Below are 13,407 nucleotides of genomic sequence, written 5' to 3'. Positions count from 1 at the left end.
TTTTTGAAAAAAAGTCATGATTACCTCCGCCAGCTGCTGATAAATTTCTTTATTTAACAACCAGTTTCGGACGACAGACTATCATTATTTGCGTAAAGGCATTTCCAGCGTTATATTAGTCGAATGTAACATCATTGACGGCATGTGGTAAAACCATGAATTTGTCACTATTGCCTCATGGAACCAAAAACTACGTCGTCAATATACAAACTGTGCTAGGCAGTGCACACCTTCATACAGCTGTATGTGTTATGCATCTGTTCATAGGGTTAACGTCGATTACTAATATAACATGAAACGGTGCGCTGCCTAGCACAGTTTATATACTTGCAACGTAATTCATATTACGTTGTGACGGCAATGACAAATTCACTGTTTTGTTGTTTGACGTCAATGATTTTATATTCGCCTAATATGATGTTCTAAATACCTTTAAGAGCCTGATGATGGTCTGTCGACAGAAACTGGCTGTTATATAATCATGAAATTTTTTCAAATATCTGCAGGTTGTGGGGGGGGGGGGGGGGGGGAGGGGGCGCCACCTCCTGAAAATGTATTGGCACAGAAATATTTTTTGACCGAAATCCGTTTAAGAAATAACACAACACGGAACAGCCCTTCAACACGGATCTAACGACAGTGTCCACTCTCATATCAGATGTAAATTTGAATGACAAAATCGAACATCCTTTGACCGAAACGTGTTATTACCTGAATGATCGCAGAGTTGCTTTCATTTAGTGGGAGTTAAATTACGTGCCACAACACTTATTTTGAGCAACGTAATCTATTTGGTTGCAAAGACCTTCTCAAGTCTCAAACTTCTGGGATGGATATATGCAGACGGGAGCGACGAATGAAAACTTGTGCCAAGCCTGGGATTCGAACCAGGGTGTCATGCTCAATAGGCAGATGCGCTAAACACTACACCACCCTGGCACAGTGGCAATGCTGTTTGAGTTTATTGGGTTAAGACGTAAGTGGAATTTGGTCTGAGGAGGGTGGCGTACTAAGGTAGTCCATGCAGTTCTGCTAAGCCCCTGTGAGAGGGTGGCGTAATAGTTAGCGCATCTGCCTAATGAACAGGAGACCTGGGTTTGAATCCCGGCCTTGGTACAAATCTGCGCATGAGTATCATAGACGTTTGAGCTCGAGAAGGCCTCTGGAACCATATCGTTCAGTTGATTAAAGCACCTGCGTCTGGGTTACGGGCAGGATCGGCCGTTTCATTCGATGCTGAGGTGCTATTGCAATATAGTACGAGAGCGTCTACAGTGCAGTTTGAGTTTCGAGGAAATACGATGTGGACTGAGAATGGGAATTTGGTCTGAGGAGGGAGGCGTACTACGGTAGTCAGTGCAGTTGTGCAAAGCCAGTGTGCCAGGGTGGCGTAGTGGTCAGCGCATCTGCTCGGTGAGCAGAAGATCCGGGTTTGAATCCCGACCTTGGTACGCATTTTCATTCGTCGCTTGAGTCTGCATATATACTTATTTCTAAGTTATATTGACCCAAGAGCAATTTGCCTGTGAATATGCTTCCTGTAAGTATAGACTATAAATTCTGTTTATGATCAGTAACGATATATAAGACCTGTCGCTGCACACATGAGCAAAGAATCGATGCATGGGAGTGGCATAAGGAGATAGGAGTAAGGGGAGTGGGATGTACAGAAGCACAGATACCTTTCCATGTCCTTGCACGGATTGCAAATTTCCGTCCAAAGCGCGACAGTCACGACAGAGTTGCGGGAGGGCTTTTCTTGCCGAGACTCGCATGCAGTTCCGCTCCGCAGCCGGGACGTCCAGAACACCGCAAATTATTGTCAATTTGGAATAAGTTGCAGGTAGCGCGTACCGCCTGACCGTGAACTGCGGCCTATCGCGGTGTTATTTGCATAATGCTGTGTGCCGGGGCTCGCGGCTGGCGGTTCTCTTAACGATCTGCGGTTGCGGAACGTGCCTGTAAAACAAACTGGCCGGGCCGCGCGTGTAGGAACACGGCCTGCGTAAACAGTTTGCGCCTGGGGCGGCCAGCGGTTTGTGTGCCGGCCTGGAGTTCCGCTATCATTAGCAGCCAAATTGCTGGCCATAGGCGCATCGCCCTCGCAATATTCAAATCAGAGCCGACGGAACCCACCGCTGTGCCATCGCTTTATTTTATTTGGGCCTATCCGACACGTAGCATTAAAATACGCTTGATGCCTTCTGCTGGTACGGTTGGATTAAGTTGTAATTGCTAACGAGCTACTAGCTGCCATAGGCGAAACTTTTTCGTACACTGCCGGCCGCTGTGGCCAAGCGGTTCTAGGGACTTCAGTCTGGAACTGCGCTGCTGCTACGGTCACAGGTTCGAATCCTGCCTCGGGCATAAATGTGTGTGATGTCCTTAGGTTAGTTAGGTTTAAGTAGTTCTAAGTTCTAGGGGACTGATGACCTCAGATGTTAAGTCCCATAGTGCTCAGGACCATCTGAACCATCATCTGAACCTGCCTCGGGCTTGGATGTGTGTGATGTCCTTAGATTAGTTAGGTTTAAGTAGTTCTACGTCTGTGGACTGATGATCTCAGATGTTAAGTCCCATAGGGCTTAGGGCCATTTGAACCATTTTTGAACCGAAGGCAACTCCGTTCTAACTAGGGGTACTGCAGAAAGGGTAATATTCTCTTGCTTTCCGAAAATTGCTTCTATTAACGCTACTTTTACATGGGGTGGCCTATAGCAAATACACACATCCAGAAAAGTTTTGAATCACCTCGGTCCAGAGAGTTCCGGAACCTGTACAGAAAATTGGAATAGAGGTCGATATAAACATCATTTCCGTCCTTTTTATTCCTCATGGAAACCTGACATTGCATGTTGTACCACCGCACCGGTATCTCTAATACCCAACAGCATTAACTCATGTGTTTATTTGTCGTGGCATACTATCCACCAGTTCATCAAGGCACTGTTGGTCCAGACTGTCCCACTCCTCAACGTCGATTCGGCGTATGTTCCTCAGAGTGGTTGGATGGTCACGTCCTCCATAAACAGCCCTTTTCAATCCATCCCAGGCATGTTCGATACGGTTCACGTCTGGAGAACATGCTGGCCACTCTAGTCGAACGATGTCGTAATCCTGAAGGAAGTCGTTCACAAGATGTGCACGACGGGGGCGCGAATTGTCGTCCATGAAGATGATGCCTCGCCAATTTGCTGCCGATATGATTGCACTATCGGTCGGAGGTTGGTATTCACGTATCGCACAGCCGTTACTGCGCCTTCCATGACCACCAGCGGCGTACGTCGGCCGGCCATGATGCCACCCCAAGGCAGCAGGGAACCTCTACCTTGCTACACTCGGTGCAGAGTGTCTAAGACGTTCAGCCTGACGAGGTTGCCTCCAAACACGTCTCCGATGATTGTCTGGTTCAAGGCATATACGACACTCATCGATGAAGAGAACGCACTGCAGCCGGCGCTTCGGTCACCGAAGCTTAGAGATTTCTCTTCTATACTATAAAGCCTCCGGACCGCGCTAGCAAGTAACATGAGCACGGAATTCGACCAATTAAATAAGGCTCAACGAAGGTGTCGTATCGGCCGCCGCACAGCAGCCGTCAACTCGGCGCGGCGTGCTACAACACGCGCGGCACACAGCGAGTACCGGTGGCGCCGCACACGATGTCGACATGTGGCGCAAGTGAACGCGTCGTCGCCGGGTTAGCGGCAGCGTACACACCACTATCGATACGGATTACCCTGGCGGCGCTGCCCTTGCCACCACAGTGAGCAACCGTATAAGGGCGCCATCTACCAACACTCTGATTGGCCGGACCTGCGGATTTAAGCGAGCTCCCTGAGCCCGTTTAACCAGTTCAATGTTCGCCGATGACTGTCTTACTACCCGGCTGCTGGATTCATGACGACCGAACCGTACTGTGGCCTCCCTGGCTGGAAACTTGCGACGCGTCGGTATCGACTGGTTGGCAGTGGTTTGGACTTGTATTCTCTACTAGTGACTCTGATTTCTCCTTGGCGCTACAGCCAGCGAAGTGTTGTGTAGTCGAACTTAAGTTTTGTTTTGAGTGAAACAAGATCAAATAAATTTGGTTATCACGGAATATTTGCTGTGTTATAGTGCGGACATAAAACAAGGCATAGGCTGCGCTACAGGTTTATTACCACAAACTTTATTTGGTAACCCTTAAAACTGACATAGACCTCAGGCTATCCTACAGACCAGTTTGTCAGCACAACCAAATAGACCACTCTCAGACGTACGCCGTTTGTGTCGTACTCGTTATGGCGACTCATCTACGAGGCGCGTTCAGTATGAAAAACTACACATTTTTATCTCGGTCAGTTTTGTTGAAAAAATGCTGAATTTGCATTGGGCATGGTGAAATATTCTCACTTTAGCCTCTATAGCTACATAAAGTTCCGATACGTGGCGTCTGTAGCTGAGGTGAGTTCCAAGCAGAGAACTCTCATTAAGTTTCGTTTGGTGGAAAACCTTCTCAGATATTCATAAGAGCTTGCAGATTGTCTACAGAGACTTGGCAGTTCGGTGAGTCGTTGGACGAGGTGTCTGTCATCATCGCAAGGTAGCGCAAACCTGTCCGATCGACAGCCCCAGCCCGCCTTCCGGTCGGCCGCACACAGCTATGACTCGATGCCGTTCGAAGTGATCGACGGATCACAGTCAGACTCTTCGCTTCACAACTAGACACCTCTGTTGCTGGTGCTGACACACTCGTGGACCTGTTGGGGTGTCAAAGGAATGTGCCTCTTGGGTTCCTTGCCGTTTGACAGAAGACCATAAAGAGTAACGTAGGACCATCTGTGCAGAATTACTTGCGCGTTGCGAGGCTGATCGTGACAATTTTTGTCGGACAACGTCACAGGCGATGAATCATCGGTTCTATACCTACGTCTATATCTACATAGACACTCCACTAGCCACCGTACGGTGCGTGGCAGAGGCTACTCTGTACCACTACCTGTCATTTCTCCTCCTGTTCCACTCACAAATAGAGCGAGGGAGAAACGACTGGCTGTACATATGAACCCTAATTTCTCGTACCTTATCTCTGTGGTCCTCGCGCGCGATGTATGTTGGCGGAAGTAGAATGGTTCGGAACTCAGCTTCTTTATATTTTCTCAATAGTTTTCTCAACTTGAGAATCCCTCCAGGGATTCCCATTTGAGTTTTTTGTATCCCGCCTTCCAGGCGTGGGTCTGCTCCTGAAATCTGAAGGGTAGGCCGAATGCTGGAAGTGATTAGGAGGAGGATGAGGTGAAAATCTCTCGGTACTGCTCTTAGAAATGGTTTTGCTATATCAGAATATTAACTGAATACATAATAACGTGAATACCTAACTTTGCACTGAGGAGCACGTTCGTGCGAAGCTGGATGTACCAAGTTACAAGTAGTGGTTCGCCCACTATGAAATAGAAACAATGTTGCTGGGTCTTCTCTTCGGCATCAAATGGGCTGAATCTGGAGCGACGCCCGTAGAGCTCTACAGCGCCGGCTAGAGGGCGCTGTCGTCGGTGTCGTAGTGCCAACCTAAGAACTTGCACCTACAACGTGGCATCGTAGCTATCGATACCACAGAGTTCGCGAAGCATCTCCGTAACACTTACGTGTTGTTCGAACCTACTAGTAATAAATCTAGCAGCCCACCTGTGAATTGCTTCGATGTCTTCCTTCAGTCTGACCTGCTACGGATCCCAAATACTCCAGCATTACTCACGAATAGGCTGCACCAGCATCCTATATGCGGTCTCCTTTACAGGTGAAACACTCGTTCCTAAAATTTTGCCAATGAACCGATGTCAACCATTCGCTTTCCCTACCACAGTTCTCACATACTCGTTCCACCTCATATCGCTTTGCAACGTTACGTCCAGATATTTAACCGACTTCACTGTGTTAAGCAGGACACTAGTAATACTGTATCCTAACACTACAGGTTTGTTCTTCCTACTGAACCGCATTAACTTACATTTTTCCACATTTAGGGCTAGCTGCCATTCATCACACCAACTACAAAATTTTGTCTAAGTCCTACAGTCACTCAACTTCGACACCTTATCGTACGCCACAGCATCATCAGCAAACAACGGCAGATTGCTGCCCACCCTGTCAGCCAAATCGTTTATGTTTGTAGAGAACAACAGCGCTCCTATCACACTTCCCTGAGGCACTCCCGACCATACCATTATCGCTGATGAACACTGGCTGTCGAGGACAACATACTGGTCTCTATCATCTAAGAAGTCTTCGAGCCGATCGCGTATCTGTGAACTTTTTCCATGTGCTCGTAGCTTCATTAATAGCCTGCAAACGATTCATCGCGTTGGACCGGAAACGAAACAGCAATTAATGGAGTGGCGCCACGACAACTCTCCTCACCGAACGAGGTGGCGCAGTGGCTAGCACACTGGACTCACATTCGGGAGGACGACGGTTCAATTCCGCGTCCGGCCATCCTGAGTTAGGTTTTCCGTGATTTCCCTAAGTCGCTCCAGGCAAATGCCAGGATGATTCGTTTGAAAGGGCACGGCCGACTTCCTTCCCCGTCCTCCCTAATCCGATGAGACCGATGACCTCGCTGTTTGGTCTCTTCCCTCAAACAATCCAATCCAACTCTCCTCCGAAGAAAAAGTTCACAGCCGCACCCTCAGCCGGTGAAGTGATGGCGACGGTCTTCTGCGACTCTGAAAGCGTTATTCTGTTTGATCTCCTTCTTCGTGGCGTAACGAGCAACTCGGAAGTGTATTGTGCTATCCTTAGAAAACTGAAGAAACGACTTCAGCACATTCGGCGCCACAAAAATACCAACGAACTTTCCCTTTTCCGTGACAATGCAAGGCCTCACCAAGTCTGTGCACCCAAGAGGTGCTCACAAAATTTCATTGGATTCTTCTTCCTAACCCTCCCTATAGCCCTGATCTCCCACCTTCCGAATACCATCACTTTGTCCCAATGGAGGATGTACTCCACGGGAAGAAGTACATTTGTGATGGGGAGGTTACTGATCCGGCAAGATATTGGCTCCGACGTCGACCAGTAGAATGGTACCATGCGGACAAAAAATGGTTCAAATGGCTCTGAGCACTATGGGACTTAACATCTGAGGTCATCAGTTCCCTCGAACTTAGAACTACTTAAACCTAACTAACCTAAGGACACCACACACATCCATGCCCTAGAACCGCTCGGCCACATCTGCCGGCCTTGTGGACGTAAAGGCCCTCCCAGTAATATGGCGTGAGGCCGCCACATTGAACGGAGATGTGTTGAAAAATAATGTTTCGTAGTCAAAAGAGTGGGGATTGATATGGTATATTGGAATCCTAAATAAATCCGACCTGCTTTCAGAAAAAAAGTGTTGCGTTACTTATCTAACACGTCACGTATAATGCATCCCTACCACGGCGAACACCCCTCAGCCACCACATCTCTAGGCGAGAACTTGCCACTCATTTGGGTTTTAAAGGTCAGCCCTGGCCTTCTCGATTCGTATAACTACTCAAATCTCCTGCTGAGATTTTGATTCTCATCGCGTTACTGGACTTTCTCGTGGATTGTTCTGTTGTCGTATTGGTGCTGCATGCGGGCCCTTACTTGGTTTTCAGCGGATTCCTGACCTTTTTTTTTTTTTTTTACATCTAGTGTTTTCTGTTTGTGTTGTTAACGAAAGGCTTATGTAGCGCACTACACCAAAAGTAATGCACAAGCCTACATCGACACACACACTGTGCACATCACTGTCATGGCTGTCATGGCAGGGAGTAAGGAACATGAAAAGACATGTTAGGGCGTCTTCCCATTGCAAACGCGTGTGGAACGTGGGAATAAAAACTCATGAAATACGTCTGTTTGTTCCGTAAAGAGTGTAGCCTTCGCGGTAGCTACCGAAATGGTACTTCGGGTCAGAGGTACGTCTATAGATTCTTCATTGGTACTTAATGTCTGTAAGTATACTATAGCTAAAGAATTGGCGTCTCTCTTAAAGAGTCTTGCGATTTAGGTTTTTCTGCATTTCCATAACGCTCACCCGTCAGTCAAACAAACCTTTAACCAAGAAACATAACACAATGTTGTGCTTCCCAAATTAGAGGTAGCCCGAGGGAAGGTGGGCGTTGCTGACTAACCCAGCGAGACGACATTAGACGTGAGTGTCGTCGACCAGGAACCATGGACATGCAAGCCAGTACTGCCGTGCGCCGGGTCAGTTCGTCCACTGGAGTACACAGAAGTTTGCCGTCCAAGACCGTGCCTAATGGCTGCCGCTGGATAGAGCCAGAGAATGCCGCCACTTCAATATCTTATCAGTGTTCAATAGTGCGATGATGTTCGTACTTCGCCTACACATCATGAATCACGAGTGCATCCAAAAATCACCGTTTGTCGGCTTGTTACATGTCGTAAACACAGCTGTGTCTCCGTTCTGCCACCTAACGATGCCGTAGGAAAATAACGAAATAATGTTCGATCTGTAGACCAATATTCCGTTGGACGATAGTCACATGGGTTACCAGTCTTTCGTAAAGGTACAGATCTAGTACCTTTCTCTGTGAACAGAAAAACGGGAAGAGTCAGTTGTACAAAGGTACCAAGAGCAGGTGACCAACAGTATACGAATTCCTCTTTCCCCTGTAAAATTTGTTTGAATCGATCTCCCTAGAACGTAGCAGAAACGTTCAAATGTCCAGTATCGCCCATAGAGCTGAAGATACTTGACTGTGGGCTGTTCTGTTAACAGTTTATCTCTCACGTGAGGCTTAGTTATCCACCCAGGTACTCAAAAGAAGACCTCGAATACTTTGGTTGCTAAAATAAATATACAAATCAAATGAGATCTGTAAGATACGTTTTACTTACCTTAACCTATTGGTGATTAGTCTCTAAATCTCAAAACTGCAATCTATTTTAACAGACGCCTCAAATGATGCATTGGGGAGCACTGGAAAATGTACACCATACTGTTCCTCTTATGTATTTCTCTTTACATTGTAAAATGTACACGGTGCAGTCCATCCTAGGTTTTTTTTTTTTTTCATAGAAGTTTACATCATCACGTGCAATTTTGCATCTCTTCACAGCACTGCAAGAGACTGTACTGTCCTACAACCGTAAATTTCCGTCAGACCTTCGTTAATATGCCAGTGTATTCGAGAAGAAGAGCACTTTTGTAGAACTCAGGACTCTGCGCTGAGGGACAACACAGTAACACGATATATTTCCTAATTTTTATTAGAATATTAGGCGACATTCCATTTCCCCGGATATTCATTTTGCCAGTTTTCTCTTAGAAACGAAAACCAAAATAAAATTTGTTTTAATGTAACAGCGAAAAAATTTCATTTACTTGTATCAACGGAAACACCTTTGAAAATCTGAAACAGTCCCCTATAATGTACAGATGCATAAGTACAGTATCCAAATTAACAAACTTAGTTTCTGTAGGTTGGGCTACGCCTCTTCACACCGCTAATGTTTCCGGCTGTAGCCATTTGCGCGTCGCATTTGTAAACTATCAAAAACGCTGCCAGGTGTCAGGGATTTCCTTTCAGTTGACTCGACTACAGGACTGTCTTAGTAGTAAAGCTTAAATGTAATAAAATTTCACCCATGACGTGGCATTTTTTCACACATCTCAATGTTAATGACGTCATATCTCCTGAACTAGGTGGTTCTTATATCGACAGCGATTGTTGACTGACAGTAAGGGATATGTGTGCCAAGATTGGTTGAAATCGGTGCAGCGGTTTAGGAAAAGACAGGACACACACATACGTACATGCATACATACATACATTTTTATAATATGTATTGATTACACAAATGGTGGCAGCTTGTTTCAGAAATTAGCTTCGTATAGTTTCAACAATGATGTGAACAAACTGCCTGATTATTCTCGCCGGATCTGAACGCTCAAGGATCCCGTGTTCCCGACATGACACCGGCGTCTTTCGAGGCGTGTAAGATCTTCGGCGACGCGTGGGTTTCGCTAACAGCTACACCGCAAAGAATGGTGTCGCGTTACGTCTGCGGTACAGGTAAGGACACGGCAAACTGTCTGAAGTGGGGCCGATAGTCAGTAACGAGAGCACACGCCATCTCTGGCCCATGTAGCCATTTGTTTAGCAACGTAATATCAGCGGTTTGGAAGTGAAGTAGTGACAGTACAAGCGGGGAAGAATAAACCGGAAAAAAGAACTTCCTTAGATAGGGAACACTTGTTCATATTAGGGAACGATGAGGAAGAAATTCAGGCATGTCCTTTCCAAAGGAATCATCCAAGCATTTGCTTTAAATAATGAATGATTTTTTTTAGTCTTCAGTCTTTTCATTGTTTTGATGCGGCTCGCCACGGTATCCTCTCCAGCGCCAACCTCTTCATCTCGCAGTAACTCTCCCATCCATCGTCCTCAATTATTTGTTGTATATATTCTACATATCTCTAGCATAGCAAGGCATTTCGGGAGGGGGTAGGTGGGAGAGGCAGAAAGGTTAAAATCCCAATCCAACCATCCAGATTTAGGTTTCCCGTCATTTCCCTAAATCGCTTAAGGCAAATGCCGGGATGGCCCCTTAGAAAGGTCATGGATGATTCCTTGCCCTTCCTTTCTTAATCCGAGTGATGTTAAACCCTGTTCTTGCTTCCTTCCTTCCAGTCTCTATCTTTCTCTACAGTCTCTACCATCTACCGTTCCCCCAAGTATCTGGAAATTATTGCTTGAAGTGCTAACACGTGACCTATCACCCTGTAACTGCCGGTCAACATTTACCACATGTTCTTCCTCTAGCTGATTCTGCGGAAAACCTCCTCATATCCGTCTCACACGTTAACCTAATTTTCTATATCCTTCTATAGCACCATATCTAAGACTCTGAGATTGCTTTTCGGGTTTTAGCACGGTCCATGATACGCTTCCATGTAATGCTGGGTTCCGAACGTACATCTCAGAAATTTTTCCTAAGTTAATACCGGTGTTTGATGTTACACATCCCGGCTAAACATTATCATCGGGCTTCGCCATTTTGGTTTCGGTGAATTAGCGGTATGCTGTGGTACTGCGTTGCGGGGATTTCAGAATTTACCTTTACTGCAGACCTGTACCCGTAAACAAATAAAAAATTAATTACGTAACTTTATTTTTCCGAGGTGGTAAACCTTTATTGCTAATTTTCATATCCTTTGTAGCATCTGTAACACATATGTTACATTACTCGTAATCTTCACGGAAATTACGAGTTCTAGGTGGATCACAGCAATTTTTTTTCAGGGTGCGAGTGATACGTGTGTCCAGTTCGACAGAAATTACTTCAGGCGTTAGAGAGGTGCATCAGAAATCGAATTTGTCGCAGACTTCCTGCAGCAGGTATTTTACGCGCATTGCGCCTGAAGAGGCAGTGACGCAATCTGCTAAGCACAGCCGTCGTGCAGGAACTCCAATTGGACAAGCATTGCTCTGCGTTATGCCTCTTTGTCAATCTGTCTTTCACCCCCACCACCTTCTCTATTGCATGGAGGCAGTTCTCAACCCCACACTACGCCAATATCATCCATCTCTGAGTTATGATTAAAATTTCAAGCCTCTAACTTATCGAGAACTTAATTTAAAACCAGTTGCAAAATTTGTACTGAACAGTTAAGGAAGCCACCAAATAAAACTTTCAAAAAAAGTCCAAATGAATTACAGTAGCACAGCATGAGTGACAGGTGGTATCCATCATCCTACACAAGAACCGTTGCAATTCATTAGCGACGGGTCGAATACACTGTCAGGGCCAGTAACCGGTCGCATGCGTTTCACACGCTCTATCACTTGCAGACATGCAAGCACACCCCAGACGTCAGCCGAGTCGTTGCTAATTACTCGAGCCAGACCCAGAGAGATGTCAACTGGAAGGCTGCTGTTGCTCAGGCTACAAAAACACTCTTTCTCTGGCCAGCACACCGCCGTCTATTCCTCGAAGAAAGGGCAGCGCCCTCTTCGCAGCTCGCAAATGCTCTCTAAATGGAGGAACAGCACAGTAGGCGGTTTAAAATCCGCGGACCGCGACGGATTATAAGTGTGCAGAATATCAGTACATCTGTACAGAGCGCTAATACCTCCATTTGAATATTAATAACTCATAAAACATGTAATTTGGTGTTCATCATAGAGTGTCTGTGGAACTATTGATATCATAAACTTTCGTATTTTATACTATGCTGATTTTTTGAGGAGTACGATGTGGATGTGATGTTGGAGGTTATTTCCATCTAGAGCAAACGCTCAGAATTATGACGATGAGACCAGAAATGGGCTGCAGTTCTGAACAACGAACTACGCTGTTATCATGTTGAGTACTTCGAAAACCCACAACTCTTAAATTTGTGAACTCTGTATGAAATCACTGTTGCCAAAAGTTATGGGAAGACGTTAGATCTCATGTCGTTCGTCGGCTGATGAGACCTATTCTGTGCAATTGTCTTAGTGTAGTCCTGGAGGAAACGGGTTCCTGACGCCCCTCCTTCAAATTGGCCCCGATCTGCCGCAGTTCATAACGTGTGCTTCCCTTCGTTCAACAGTTGGGGTTGTCCTATCTGACGACGTAGAAACACAGTGCTGAAATGTAAAATCAAAACACCTTTAGTCGTCTACAATTCCAGTTTTAGTTTATTGTGGCGACCAGTTTCGGCGTTTCACTACACTATCTTCAGGTCCCCTGACCGACGTGCAGGAAGAATCCAACCTCATATACCATCGAATTGGCGCCAGCATTCAGTCAGCAGTCTGCAACTGATGAGGAAAGGGATCGCGTTACTAAAAAAGAAGTATACGGTTACCAGTTACCGAATGCTGGCGCCTGTTTCGATTGCACATGAGGCTGGATTCCAGGGGAGGGGGGGGAGGGAGGGGGGGGGGTAGAAGATGGCGTGGTCAAACGCCGAAACTGGTCGCAAGTTTTTGGCGCAGACAGATTGACATCCTTTACAAGCGTCGATCCAACTTCAGGAACGAATCTGTTCGGTGCGCTGCTGCCATTTTTATGCTCTGGTCACATAGTGTGGTACAACGTCCGCTCGTCTTTCTGGATGAGCTTATTCTGTCCCCGGGGTTTACACAACACATCACTATCTGCAGCATGTAATGTAATGATAAAATATAACCCTATAAGTAATCGCTTTTATTCGGACTGATCAGTCTGCCCGTTCTGACTCACACATAGATCCTGTGCCCTTGGCTCTACATTGTCTGAACTTGTCATAACATTAACATTTGTGGCTACAGATAGCAACCCCATCTTTTTGCATCCTTAATGACTTCCAACATCTTTAACGTTTGGTTTCATAAATGCTTCTGTTTCTGTATTTTGGTACTTTCGTCCTTAATCACTTGTTGGTGGTAAATCACTCCACAC

At 46.1% G+C, this 13,407-nt stretch overlaps 1 protein-coding gene and 1 non-coding gene across 2 annotated transcripts in view; both read left to right on the top strand.

Annotated features, from left to right (window-relative positions):
• The window catches only part of LOC124615369 (ADAMTS-like protein 4), a 732,241-nt gene that overhangs the window by 237,391 nt on the left and 481,443 nt on the right, over positions 1-13,407 (top strand). The gene's annotated exons all lie outside the window — the stretch shown is intronic.
• Positions 1,380-1,451, top strand: Trnat-ggu. The gene has a single exon. It is a non-coding gene; the product is annotated as a tRNA-Thr (tRNA).

This window comes from Schistocerca americana, chromosome 5 (genome assembly GCF_021461395.2).
Source record: "Schistocerca americana isolate TAMUIC-IGC-003095 chromosome 5, iqSchAmer2.1, whole genome shotgun sequence".
Taxonomy (NCBI): Eukaryota; Metazoa; Arthropoda; class Insecta; order Orthoptera; family Acrididae; genus Schistocerca; species Schistocerca americana.
This window is presented reverse-complemented; position numbering and strand designations above follow the sequence as displayed.